General features: G+C 39.0%; 1 pseudogene across 1 annotated transcript in view; it reads left to right on the top strand.

Annotated features, from left to right (window-relative positions):
- LOC309965460 overlaps positions 1–7792 on the top strand; it is a 32042-nt pseudogene extending 24250 nt beyond the window's left edge. Inside the window, exon 3 of the transcript in view lies at positions 6869–7792. The product of the transcript in view is annotated as an uncharacterized misc_RNA (transcript). The remainder of the gene's footprint in view (positions 1–6868) is intronic.
- Positions 7793–13558: the final 5766 nt, after the last annotated feature.

Below are 13558 nucleotides of genomic sequence, written 5' to 3'. Positions count from 1 at the left end.
TCTCAAATAAACAACCCACCTTACACCTAAAGCAACTAGAGAAAGAAGAACAAAAAAACCCCCAATGTTAGCAGAAGGAAAGAAATCAAAACGATCAGATCAGAAATAACTGAAAAAGAAATAAAGTAAATGATAGCAAAGATCAATAAAACTAAAAGCTGGTTATTTGAGAGGATAAACAAAATTGATAAGCCATTAGCCAGACTCATCAAGAAAAAAAGAGAGAAGACTCAAATCAATAGAATTAAAAATAAAAAAGGAGAAGTAACAACTGACAGGGCAGAAATACAAAGGATCATGAGAGATTACTACAAGCAACTATATGCCAATAAAATTGACAACCTGGAAGAAATGGATAAATTCTTAGAAAAGCACAACATTACGAGAGTGAACCAGGAAGAAATAGAAAATATAAACAGACCAATCACAAGCACTGAAATTGAAACTGTGAATCTTCCAACAATCAAAAGACTTGGACCAGAGGGCTTCAGAGGCGAATTCTATCAAACATTTAGAGAAGAGCTAACACCTATCCTTCTCAAACTCTTCCAAAATATAGCAGAGGGGGAAACACTCCCAAACTCATTCTATGAGGTCACCATCACACTGATGTCAAAACCAGAAAAAGATGTCAGAAAGAAAGAAAACTACAGGCCAAAATCACTGATGAACATAAGTGCAAAAGTCCTCAACAAAATACTAGCAAACAGAATCCAACAGCACATTAAAAGGATCATACACCATGATCAAGTGGGGTTTATCCCATGAATGCAAGGATTCTTCAGTATACACAAATAAATCAATGTGATACACCATATTAACAAACTGAAGGATAAAAACCATATGATCATCTCAATAGATGCAGAAAAAGTTTTCTACAAAATTCAACACCCATTTATGATAAAATCTCTCCAGAAAGTAGGCATAGAGGGAACTTATCTCAGCATAATAAAGGATATATATGACAAAACCACAGCCAGCATCATTCTCAATGGTGAAGAACTGAAACCATTTCCACTTAGATCAGGAACAAGACAAGGTTGCCCACTCTCACCATTACTATTCAACATAGTTTTGGAAGTTTTAGCCACAGCAATCACAGAAGAAAAGGAAATAAAAGGAATCCAAATCAGAAAAGAAGAAGTAAAGCTGTCACTGTTTGCAGATGACATGATACTATATAGAGAGAATCCTAAAGACGCTACCAGAAAACTACTGGAGCTAATCAATGAATTTGGTAAAGGAACGGGATACAAAATTAATGCCCAGAAATCTCTTGCATTCCTATACACTAATGATGAAAAATCTGAAAAAGAAATTAGGGAAACACTCCCATTTACCATTGCAACAAAAAGAATAAAATACCTAGAAATAAACTTACCTAAGTAGACAAAATACCTCTATGCAGAAAACTAGAAGACACTGATGAAAGAAATTAAAAATGATACAAACAGATGGAGAGCTATACCATGTCCTTGGATTGGAAGAATCAACATTGTGAAAATGCTTCTACAACCGAAAGCAATCTACAGATTCAATGCAATCCCTCCCAAACTACCAATGGCATTTATCACAGAACTAGAACAAAAAAAATTCATAATTCGTATGGAAACACAAAAGACCCCGAATAGCCAAAGCAATCTTGAGAAAGAAATATGGAGCTGGAGGAATCAGGCTCCCTGACTTCAGACTATACTACAAAGCTACAGTAATCAAGACAGTATTGGAACAAAAACAGAAATATAGATCAATGGAACAGGATAGAAAGCCCAGAGATAAACCCATGCTCATATGGTCACCTTATCTTTGATAAAGGAAGCAGGAATGTACAGTGGAGAAAGGACAGCCTCTTCAATAAGTGGTGCTGGGAAAACTGGACAGGTACATGTAAAGGTATGCGATTAGAACACTCCCTAACACCATACACAAAAATAAGCTCAAAATGGATTAAAGACCTAAATGTAAGGCCAGAAACTATCAAACACTTAGAGGAAAACATAGGCAGAACACTCTATGACATAAATCACAGCAAGATCCTTTTTGACCCACCTCCTAGAGAAATGGAAATAAAAACAAATATAAACAAATGGGACCTAATGAAACTTCAAAGCTTTTGCACAGCAAAGGAAGCCATAAACAAGGCCAAAAGACAACCCTCAGAATGGGAGAAAATAGTTGCAAATGAAACAACTGACAAAGGATTAATCTCCAAAACATACAAGCAGCTCATGCAGCTCAATAACAAAAAACAAACAACCTAATCCAAAAATGGGCAGAAGACCTAAATAGACATTTCTCCAAAGAAGATAGACAGATTGCCAACAAAAACATGAAAGAATGCTCAACATCATTAATCATTAGAGAAATGCGAATCAAAACTACAATAAGATATCATCTCATACCAGTCAGAATGGCCATCATCAAAAAATCTAAACAATAAATGCTGGAGAGGGTGTGGAGAAAAGGGAACCCTCTTGCACTGCTGGTGGGAATGTGAATTGGTTCAGCCACTATGGAGAACAGTATGGAGGTTCCTTAAAAAACTACAAATAGAACTACCATATGACCCAGCAATCCCACTACTGGGCATATACCCTGAGAAAACCATAATTCAAAAAGAGTCATGTACCAAAATGTTCATTGCAGCTCTATTTACAATAGCCAGGAGATGGAAGCAACCTAAGTGTCCATTATCGGATCAATGCATAAAGAAGATGTGGCACATATATACAATGGAATATTACTCAGCCATAAAAAGAAACGAAATTGAGTTATTTGTAGTGAGATGGATGGACCTAGAGTCTGTCTTACAGAGTGAAGTAAGTCAGAAAGAGAAAGACAAATTCCATACGCTAACACATATATATGGAATCTAAGAAAAAAATATATCATGAAGAACCTAGGGGTAAGACGGGAATAAAGACACAGACTTACTAGAGAATGGACTTGAGGATATGGGGAGGGGGAAGGGTAAGCTGTGCCAAAGTGAGAGAGTGGCATAGACATATATACACTACCAAACATAAGGTAGATAGCTAGTGGGAAGCAGCCGCATAGCACAGCGAGATCAGTTTGGTGCTCTGTGACCACCTAGAGGGGTGCGATAGGGAGGGTGGGAGTGAGATGCAAGAGGGAAGAGATATGGGAACATATGTATATGTATAACTGATTCACTTTGTTATAATGCAGAAACTAACACACCATTGTAAAGCAATTATACTCCAATAAAGATGTTAAAAAAAGAAAAATGGAGCTGGAGAAATCAGGCTCCCTGACTTCAGACTATACTACAAAGCAACAGTAATCAGGATAGTATGGTACTGGCACAAAAACAGAAAAACAGATCAATGGAACAGGATAGAAAGCCCAGAGATAAACCTGTGCACATGTGGTCACCTTATCTTTGATAAATGAGGCAAGAATATACAATGGAGAAAAGACAGCCTCTTCAATAAGCGGTGCTGGGAAAACTGGACAGCTACATGTAAAAGGATGAAATTAGAATGCTTCCTAACACCATACACAAAAATAAACTCAAAATGCATTAAACACCTAAATGTAAGGCCAGACACTATCAAACTCTTAGAGGAAAACATAGGCAGAACACTCCATGACATAAATCACAGCAAGATCCTTTTTGACCCACCTCATAGAGAAATGGAAATAAAAACAAAAGTATACAAATGGGACCTAATGAAAATTTAGAAGCTTTTACACAGCAAAGGAAACTGTAAACAAGACCAAAAGACAACCCTCAGAATGGGAGAAAATATTTGCATATGAAACAACTGACAAAGGATTAAGCTCCAAAATATACAAGCAGCTCATGCAGCTCAATATTAAAAAACAAGCAACCCAATCCAAAAATGGGCAGAAGAGCTAAATAGACATTTCTCCAAAGAAGATATACAGATTGCCAACAAACACATGTAATGACACTCAACATCACTAATAATTAGAGAAATGCAAATCAAAACTACAATGAGCTATCACCTCACACCAGTCAGAATGGGCAGCATCAGAAAATCTACAAACAATAAATGTTGGACAAGGTGTAGAGAAAAGGGAACCCTCTTGCACTGTTGGTGGGAATGTAAATTGATACAGTCACTATGGAGAACAGTATGGAGGTTCCTTAAAAAACTAAAAATGGAACTACCTTATGACATAGCAATCCCACTATTGGGCATATACCCAGAGAAAACCATAATTTAAAAAGAGTCATGTACTACAATGTTCATCGCAGCACTATTTACAATAGCCAGGACATGGAAGCAACGTAAGTGTCCACTGACAGATGAATGGATAAAGAAGATGTGGCAATATATACAATGGAATATTACTCAGCCATAAAAAACAAAATTGAGTTATTTGTAGTGAGGTGGATGGACCTAGAGTCTGTCATACAGAGTGAAGTAAATCAGAAAGAGAAAAATACTGTATGCTTACATATATATATATATATGAAATCTTAAAAAAAAAGTTCTGATGAACCTAGGGGCAGGACAGGAATAAAGACACAGATGTAGAGAATGGACTTAAAGACATGGGGAGCGGGAAGTGTAAGCTGGGACGAAGTGAGAGAGTGGCATGAACATATATACACTACCAAACGTAAAACAGATAGCTAGTGGGAAGCAGCCACATGGCACAGGTACATCAGCTTGGTGCTTTGTGTCCACCCAGAGGGGTGGGATAGGGAGGGTGTGAGGGAGATACAAGAGGGATGAGAAATGGAGTTAAATGTATATGTATAGCTGATTCACTTTGTTATATAGCAGAAACTAACACACCATTGTAAAGCAATTATACTCCAATAAAGATGTTTTTAAAAAAATTGAACAGAGTTCAAGCTTAATACCTGAACAAATTGCACATTTAGAGGAAGGTCAGAAGTAGGAAACTAAAAAGAGAAGTCAGGGAGGTGAGGAGTGGATATATTATGGGAGCTAAGAAAGTATTTTAAGAGGACCGTGGTCAATTCAAATAAAATCTGCTATAAAGTAGAGATAAATGAATGCAGGTAAGTGCCCATGGTACCACCATATGAAGGTCATTTCTGGCCCCGGTAAGAGCAATTTCAGTACAATTTGCAACGTATCATTTCCAAATGAGATTTGAGAGAGTTGACTGAATACAGAAGTACTTCTTGATATTTTTATGTGAAGAGAAGCAGAAATTTGGAGGAGGATATAAGATCATGGAAGGAAGGATTATGTAGGTATTAATCAACAATGACTTTTTTTAAAAAACATCAGAATTCTATTAAGATATAGTAACATAAATGAAAATTAAGGCTGTGTAAACAGTAAATAATTATACAAAGATTTTATACATAATTGAACTTACTCTCCCTACAACTCTCAGATAAAGGTAGGGCAGTGAAGTTCCCTATTTACAGAGATGGATTTGTATTATACAAGGTCATGCATCTAGAATAAGTGGTGGTCATGACTTGAGCCAAGAAATCAGATTCTAAAATTTTCCCATACCACATGGAAATAAGTTAGTCTATTTCCAATCTGGATATGCTGATGTATGTTGCTTCTGGGTGTTTTGGTGAAAACAGTAAGGCACAATTTTTAGGACACTGGATTTGGAAAGTCCTAAAACACAAAATTGGCTACCTGATACTACTAGCTATGGTATTTTAGAGATATTACTTAATTTTCCAAACTCAATTTTTTCCTATTGAAAAAAGAGACTAATAAATTTTTTAGTGCTTGTTTTGTTCATGGACCTTGGTGTTTGAATACATTATTTCATTTAATACTCAGAAGAGCTTCATTAAGTTGATCCTGTAAAAGTAGAGAAGAGTACTTGGATAAAAACGGGGCAACTTCAGTGTTTAATAATTTAACAGAAGAAAGGAGAAAAATGAGGGCGGGGGTGTGGAGATTAAAGATTGTTGAGAATAAGCATATTTTGCATGGAATTAAGAGGTCAGTCCTGCTAAATATGAGAGTTCTTCTTGATGAAAATGAAGGTGCTGGAAGATGGGTGGAGGTAGAGCTCCATGAATAGAGAGGTTACCATGAATTTAGATGAAGGAGAGACAAAAGATGAGGCTCCTGATTTTCTCAGTAAGGGGCAGGCAGGGCTGTATTTAGAGGTTTCTGGGTGTTGAGAACACCTGGAACATACATACCAGAACAGTTCCCTCCAATGAACTTTCTGCAAGGATGGAAATTTTCTGTATCTGAAAAGTACAATTTGGTAGCCAGTAGTCACATGTGGCTATTGAACGCTTAAAGCGTTTTGTGTGACTGGGGTATTGAATTTTTAATTTAATTTTAATTAACAGAAATAGACACATGTGACCAGTGGTAACCATATCCAATTGCACAGTTCTAGAGAAAATAAACATTGTGTGATTAATTGGGGCACTAGAAATTGCAGTTTATTTGATTTATATAGGCACCCAAGCCAGAGATTAAGACAGAATATTTACTTATGTGGTTGGGAATTTTGTTTGGCAGGTAGTATGGTAAAAATATGTCTTCTAAAGCAGTTAATTTAAATACATTTCACTTCTTTTATCAGTACAATCCTGTCATCATTAAGAACACAAAACACTACCTTCTCTGCATTCTTTTATGAAAGCTGTTGTGTGGTATCAGTTCTGTTGCTATTTAAAATACTACCTACTCAATAAAACACAAAGTTCTGTGTGGGCAGGAAACCTGAATTATGTTTCTTCACATCTTTCAAGACTAGCTGATTTTATTTAAAGACTAGGACCAGGATCAAGAATTAATCCTCCAAGGCGGGATGTCATAGCTTGATCTCTCTAATCCTATATGCCCTGAATACTCTCCCAAGGTTAAGGAGCCTAAGAAAATCAACAAGAAGAATTTCCAGGAGCCAGTATTACCTCAACCCATCCAAGCTCCTTCCTGTTGGTAGGAATTCCAGGTTTGGAGCACTCGCATATCTGGATCTCCATTCCCTTCTGCTTTGCCTATACTCTGGTCCTGCTGGGAAACTACACACTTTTTTTTATTATCCTGGTTAATGTAGCCCTTCATGAAGTCATGTACCTCTTCCTGGCCATGTTGGCAACCATTGATCTGGTCCTTTCTTCTTCAGCACTGCCTAAAATGCTTGCCATATTCTGGTTCAGGGACTGAGAGATCAACTTCTACGCCTGCCTGGTCCAGATGTTCTTTCTCCACTCCTTCACTGTCATAGAGTCAGCAGTGCTGCTGGCAAGGGCCTTTGATCACTTCGTGGCCATCTGCAAGCCACTGCACTACACCTTACTAGATCACTTAGCACCAAGATTGGCATGGCTGCTGTGACTCAGTCTGTGACAATAATGACTCTACTCCCCTTTCTGCTCAGACGCTTCCACCACTGCTGAAGTCCAGTGATTGCCCACTGCTACTGTGAGCACATGGCTGTGGTAAGGTTGGCCTGTGGGGACACTCACTTCAACAATATCTATGGCGTTGCTATGGCCATGTTCATAGTGGTATTGGACCTGCTCTTTATTATCCTGTCTTATATCTTCATCCTTTGGGCAGTTCTATAGCTCGTCGCTCAGGAGGCCCATTACAATGTTTTGGGGACATACATGTCCCATATAGGTGCCAGTTTAGCCTTTTACACACCTGTGGTCATCTCCTCAGTGATGCACCATGTGGCTTGTCGGGCTGCCCCACCTGTGCACATATTCCTTGCCAATTTCTATCTGCTCTTCACACCCATGGTCAATCCAATCATCTATGGGGTCAAGACCAAGCAGATTTGTGAACGAGTCTTAGGATTATTCCTGAGAAAAGATGTGTAAATGGAAAGTGAGGGACAGGTGGAGAAAGAGTGGGACATGTTGAATGCTGGAGTGGGGATGGTGATATAATAAGAAGTAAAGGGCTTCCAGAGTCTCCTTGTTTAGGCCCTTCCTGCTAAAATGAAAAAACTAAAGAATGTCCCAAAATGCTCAAGGGTCTGAGTCCTTGGACTCAAACTGCTGACTTTGCTCTTTCTTCACAGAGTCCTCATTAATGATACGGGCTTCATAAAGGCTTAACCAACTCTCCTCTTGGTGACATCACCTGAAAACAAAGATGTTTCCAAGTTCGATTACTTAAGAGAAGACTGAGAATCTTAGTTTCTACCTTGAGTCCATGAGAATTTGGTTAATTATCTACTCAGTCCTCTCTCAGGTCTTAACATTCCATCTGATATGAGAATCCTTCCTTAGTCACTCTGACAGGTGGTGTCCAGCCTCTGACTAAATGCTTAGAATTTTGGAGAGCTTGTGACCTTCCAGGGATAAAGGTTCTCAGTGCTAAGTGAGATGCTGATGTAACAAATAGCTAAAATATATAAGTGGATTTGGAACTGGGAAATGAGTAGAGGTTAGAAAATTTGAGGTACATGTTAGAAAAAGCCTATATTGCCTCAAAGATATTGCTGGTAGTAATATGGACATTAAAGGCAATTCTGGTTTTTATATGTCCAATCCTTGACAAATTTAAAAGGTAATAATAGCTGGACAATTTTCTTCCATGAAAGGTAAGCAAAAAATCTACAGTATGAAATTGATTCTTCTCCACAACTGAATTAAGGAGCAGTAAATGCAGAGGTATAAATGGATGCACCTAACACACATTCTCACCTGGTAAAATTTTACCTTCTTTAAAGATAAACAAAAAATATGAAGATTTTTCTCCCTATGATTACTGCTAACAATGCTGTGAACTCAGAAGTCTTTTCCTGTAACACGCTGCATTATTTTTCTATTACTGCTATAACAAGTTAGCACAAACTTAGGGAGTGGCTTAAAGCAGCACTAATTAATTTTCTTACAGTTCTTCAGTTAGGTTAGAAATCCAACATGAGTTTCACTGAGGTAAAAATCAAGGCATGGGTAGGGCTGCTTTCCTTCTGGAGGCTCTGGTGGAGAATTCATTTCCTTGCTTTTTGCAGTATCTAGAGGCCACCTGCTTTCCTTGGCTTGTAGTCCTCTTCTACCATGTTCAACTTCAGCAATGTCTCATTTCTCTGACCCAACCAGGAAAGGTTCTCTGCTTTTCAGGATTTAGATTGGCCCACCAGAATAATCTAGGATACTCTCTCAAATTCTGTGCTCTACTACAAGCAACTATATGCCAATAAAATGGACAACCTGGAAGAAATGGACAAATTCTTAGAAAGGTACAACCTTCCAAGACTGAACCAGGAAAAAATTAAAAATATGAACAGACCAATCACAAGTAATTAAATTGACACTTTGATTAAAAAACTTCCAAACAAAAGTCCAGAACCAGATGGCTTCACAGGAGAATTCTATCAAACATTTAGAGAAGAGCTAACACCAATCCTTGTCAAACTCTTCCAAAAAATTGCCAAGGGAGGAGTACACCCAAGATCATTCTATGAGGCCACCATCACCCTGATACCAAAACCAAAGATATCACTAAAAAAGAAAATTACAGACCAATATCACTAATGAACATAGAGGCAAAAATCATCAACAAAATACTAGCAAACAGAATCCAAAAACAGATTAAAAAGATCACAGTCTGTGATCAAGTGGGATTTATTCAAGGGATGCAAGGATTCTTCGATATACACAAATCAATATGATACACCATATTAACTGAATAAAAACCATATGATAATCTCAATAGACACAGAAAAACTTTTAACAAAATTCAATACCCGTTTATGATAAAAACTCTCCAGAAAATGGGAATAGAAGGAAACTACCTCAACATAATAAAGGCCATATACAACAAACCCACAGCAAACTTCATTCTCAATGGTGAAAAAATGAAAGACCAGGAACAAGACAAGGGTGTCCACTCTCGCCACTATTATTCAACATAATTTTGGAAGTCCTAGTCATAGCAATCAGAGAAGAAAAAGAAATAAAAGGAATCCAAATTTGAAAAGAAGCAAAACTGTCACTGTTTGCAGATGGTATGATACTATACATAGAAAATCCTAAAGATGCAACCAGAAAGCTACTAGAGCTAATCAATGAATTTGGTAAAGTTGCAGGATACAAAATTAATTCACAGAAATCTCTTGCATTCCTGTAAACTAACAACACAAAATCAGAAAGAGAACTTAAGGAAATAATCACATTTACCATTGCAACAAAAAGAATAAAATACCTAGGAAAAAACTTACCTAAGGAGGCAAAAGAAAACTATAAGATACTGATGAAAGGAATCAAAAATGACACAAATAGATGGAGAGAGATACCATGTCCTTGAATTGGAAGGATCAATATTGTGAAAATGACTATACTACCCAAAGCAATCTACAGGTTCAATGCAATCCCTATCAAATTACCAATGACATTTTTCACAGAATTAGAACAAAAAATTTTACAATTTGTATGGAAACACAAAAGACCCCAAATAGCCAAAGCACTCTTGAGAATGAAAAACAGAGCTGGAGGAATCAGGCTCCCTGACTTCAGACTATACTACAAAGCTTCAGTAATCAAGACAGTATGGTACTGGCACAAAAACAGAAATATAGATCAATGGAACAGGATACAAAGCCCAGAAATAAACCCATGCACTTGTGGTCAATTAATCTATGACAAAGGAGGCAAGACTATACAGTGGAGAAAAGACAGTCTCTTCAATAAGCGTTGCTGGGGAAACTGGACAGCTACATGTAAAGGAATGAAATTAGAACATTCTCAAATACCATACACAAAAATAAACTCAAAATGGATTAAAGATCTAAATGTAAGACCAGATACTGTAAAACTCTTAGACAAAAACATAAGCAGGTTTCGGTCGGAGCACAGGGAGAGGACTGGGGTTGGCGGCTTGAACATAGCCTGAAGGGGTTAGTGGACCATGGCTAGCCAGGAGGGAGTCCGGGGAAAAGTCTGGACCTGCCAAAGAGGCAAGAGACTCTTCTTCCCTCTTTGTTTCCTGGTGCGCAAGGAGAGGGGTTTAAGGGTGCTGCTTAAAGGATCTCCAGAGACGGGCGCAAGCCGCGGCTAAAAGCGCGGACCCCAGAGACGGGCGCGAGCCGCGGCTAAAAGCACGGACCCCAGGGACGGGCGGGAGACACTAAGGCTGCTGCTGCCGCCACCAAGAAGCCTGTGTGCGAGCACAGGTCACTATCCACACCCCTCTTCCACGGAGCCTGTGCAGCCCTCCACTGCCAGGTTCCCGGAATCCAGGAACAACTTCCCCGGGAGAACGCACGGCAGGCCTCAGGCTGGTGCAACATCACTCCGGCATCTGCCGCTGCAGGCCCGCCCCGCACTTCATGCCCCTCCCTCCCCCCCGCCCCGCACTTCGTGCCCCTCCCTTCCCCCTGGCGTGAGTGCGCCAGAGCCCCCGAATCAGCGGCTCCTTTAACCCCATCCTGTCTGAGCAAAAAACAGACGCCCTCCAGCGACCTACACGCAGAGGCAGGGCCAAATCCAAAGCTGAGCCCCTGTGAGCTGTGAGAAAAAAGAAGAGAAAGGGAAATCTATCCCAGCAGCCTCAGAAACAGCGATTAAAGCTCCACAATCAACTTGATGTACCCTGCATCTGTGGAATACATGAATAGACAATGAGTCATCCCAAATTGAGGAGGTGCGCTTCGAGAGCAAGATCTATGATTTTTTTCCCCTTTTCCTCTTTTTGTGAATGTGTATGTGTATGCTTCTGTGTGAGATCTTGTCTGTATAGTTTTGCTTCCACCATTTGTCCTAGGGTTCTATCCGTCCATGGTTTTTTTTAAAATTTTTTTCTTAATTAATTTTAATAACTTTATTATACTTTACCTTTTCTTTCTTTCTTTCTTTCTTTCTTTCCTTCCTTCCTTTAGACAACGAATCATCCCAAATTGAGGAGGTGGTCTCAGAGCAAGATTTATGATTTTTTCCCCTTTACCTCTTTTTGTGAGGGTATATGTGTATGTTTCTGTGTAAGATTTTGTCTGTATAGCTTTGCTTCCAACATTTGTCCTAAGGTTCTATCCGTCCCTTTTTTTTCTAAATATTTTTTAATTCAATAACTTTATTATACTTTATTTTATTTTACTATATCTTCTTTCTTTCTGCCTTTTTTCCTTCCTTCCCTCCTTCCTTCCTTCCTCCCTCCCTCCTTTCTTTCCTTCTTGCCTTCTTTCCTTCTTTGCTTCTTTCTTTCTTTCTTTCTTCCTTCCTTCCTTCCCTCCTTTCTTTCTTTCTTTCTTCATACTTCTACTAATTCTCTCTAGTTTTTCTCCCTTTTATTCTGAGCCGTGTGGATGAAAGGCTCTTGGTGCTCCAGCCAGGAGTCAGGGCTCTGCCTCTGAGGTGGGAGAGCCAACTTCAGGACACTGGTCAACAAGAGACCTCCCAGCTCCACATAATATCAAACGGCAAAAATCTCCCAGAGATCTCCATCTTAACACCAGCACCCAGCTTCACTCAACGACCAGCAAGCTACAGTGCTGGACAACCTATGCCAAACAACTAGCAAAACAGGAACATAACTCCACCCATTAGCAGAGAGGCTGCCTAAAATCATAATAAGGCCACAGACACCCCAAAACACACCACGAGACGTGAACCTGCCCACTAGAGAGACAAGATCCAGCCTCATCCACCACAACACAGGCACTAGTCTCCTCCACCAGGAAGCTTACACAACCCACTGAACCAACCTTAGCCACTGGAGACAGACATCAAAAACAGCGGGAACTACAAACCTGCAGCCTGCAAAAAGGAGACCCCAAACACAGTAAGATAAGCAAAATGAGAAGACAGAAAAACACACAGCAGATGAAGGAGCAAGATAAAAACCCACCAGACCTAACAAATGAAGAGGAAATAGGCAGTCTACCTGAAAAAGAATTCAGAATAATGATAGTAAGGATGATCCAAAATCTTGGAAATAGAATGGACAAAATGCAAGAAACAGTTAACAAGGACCTAGAAGAAATAAAGATAAAACAAGCAGTGATGAACAACACAATAAATGAAATTAAAAGTACTCTAGAAGGGATCAATAGCAGAATAACTGAGGCAGAAGAATGGATAAGTGACCTGGAAGATAAAATAGTGGAAATAACTACTGCAGAGCAGAATAAAGAAAAAAGAATGAAAAGAACTGAGGACAGTCTCAGAGACCTCTGGGACAACATTAAATGCACCAACATTCGAATTATAGGGGTTCCAGAAGAAGAAGAGAAAAAGAAAGGGACTGAGAAAATATTTGAAGAGATTATAGTTGAAAACTTCCCTAATATGGGAAAGGAAATAGTTAATCAAGTCCAGGAAGCACAGAGAGTCCCATACAGGATAAATCCAAGGAGAAATATGCCAAGACACATATTAATCAAACTGTCAAAAATTAAATACAAAGAAAGCATATTAAAAGCAGCAAGGGAAAAACAACAAATAACACACAAGGGAAACCCCATAAGGTTAACAGCTGATCTCTAAGCAGAAACCCTACAAGCCAGAAGGGAGTGGCAGGACATACTGAAAGTGATGAAAGGGAAAAACCTGCAACCAAGACTACTCTACCCAGCAAGGATCTCATTCAGATTTGATGGAGAAATTAAAACCTTTACAGACAAGCAAAAGCTGAGAGAGTTC

The sequence above is a fragment of the Leucopleurus acutus genome, assembly GCF_964270905.1.
Source record: "Leucopleurus acutus genome assembly, chromosome: 8".
In the NCBI taxonomy this organism is placed as follows: Eukaryota; Metazoa; Chordata; class Mammalia; order Artiodactyla; family Delphinidae; genus Leucopleurus; species Leucopleurus acutus.
This window is presented reverse-complemented; position numbering and strand designations above follow the sequence as displayed.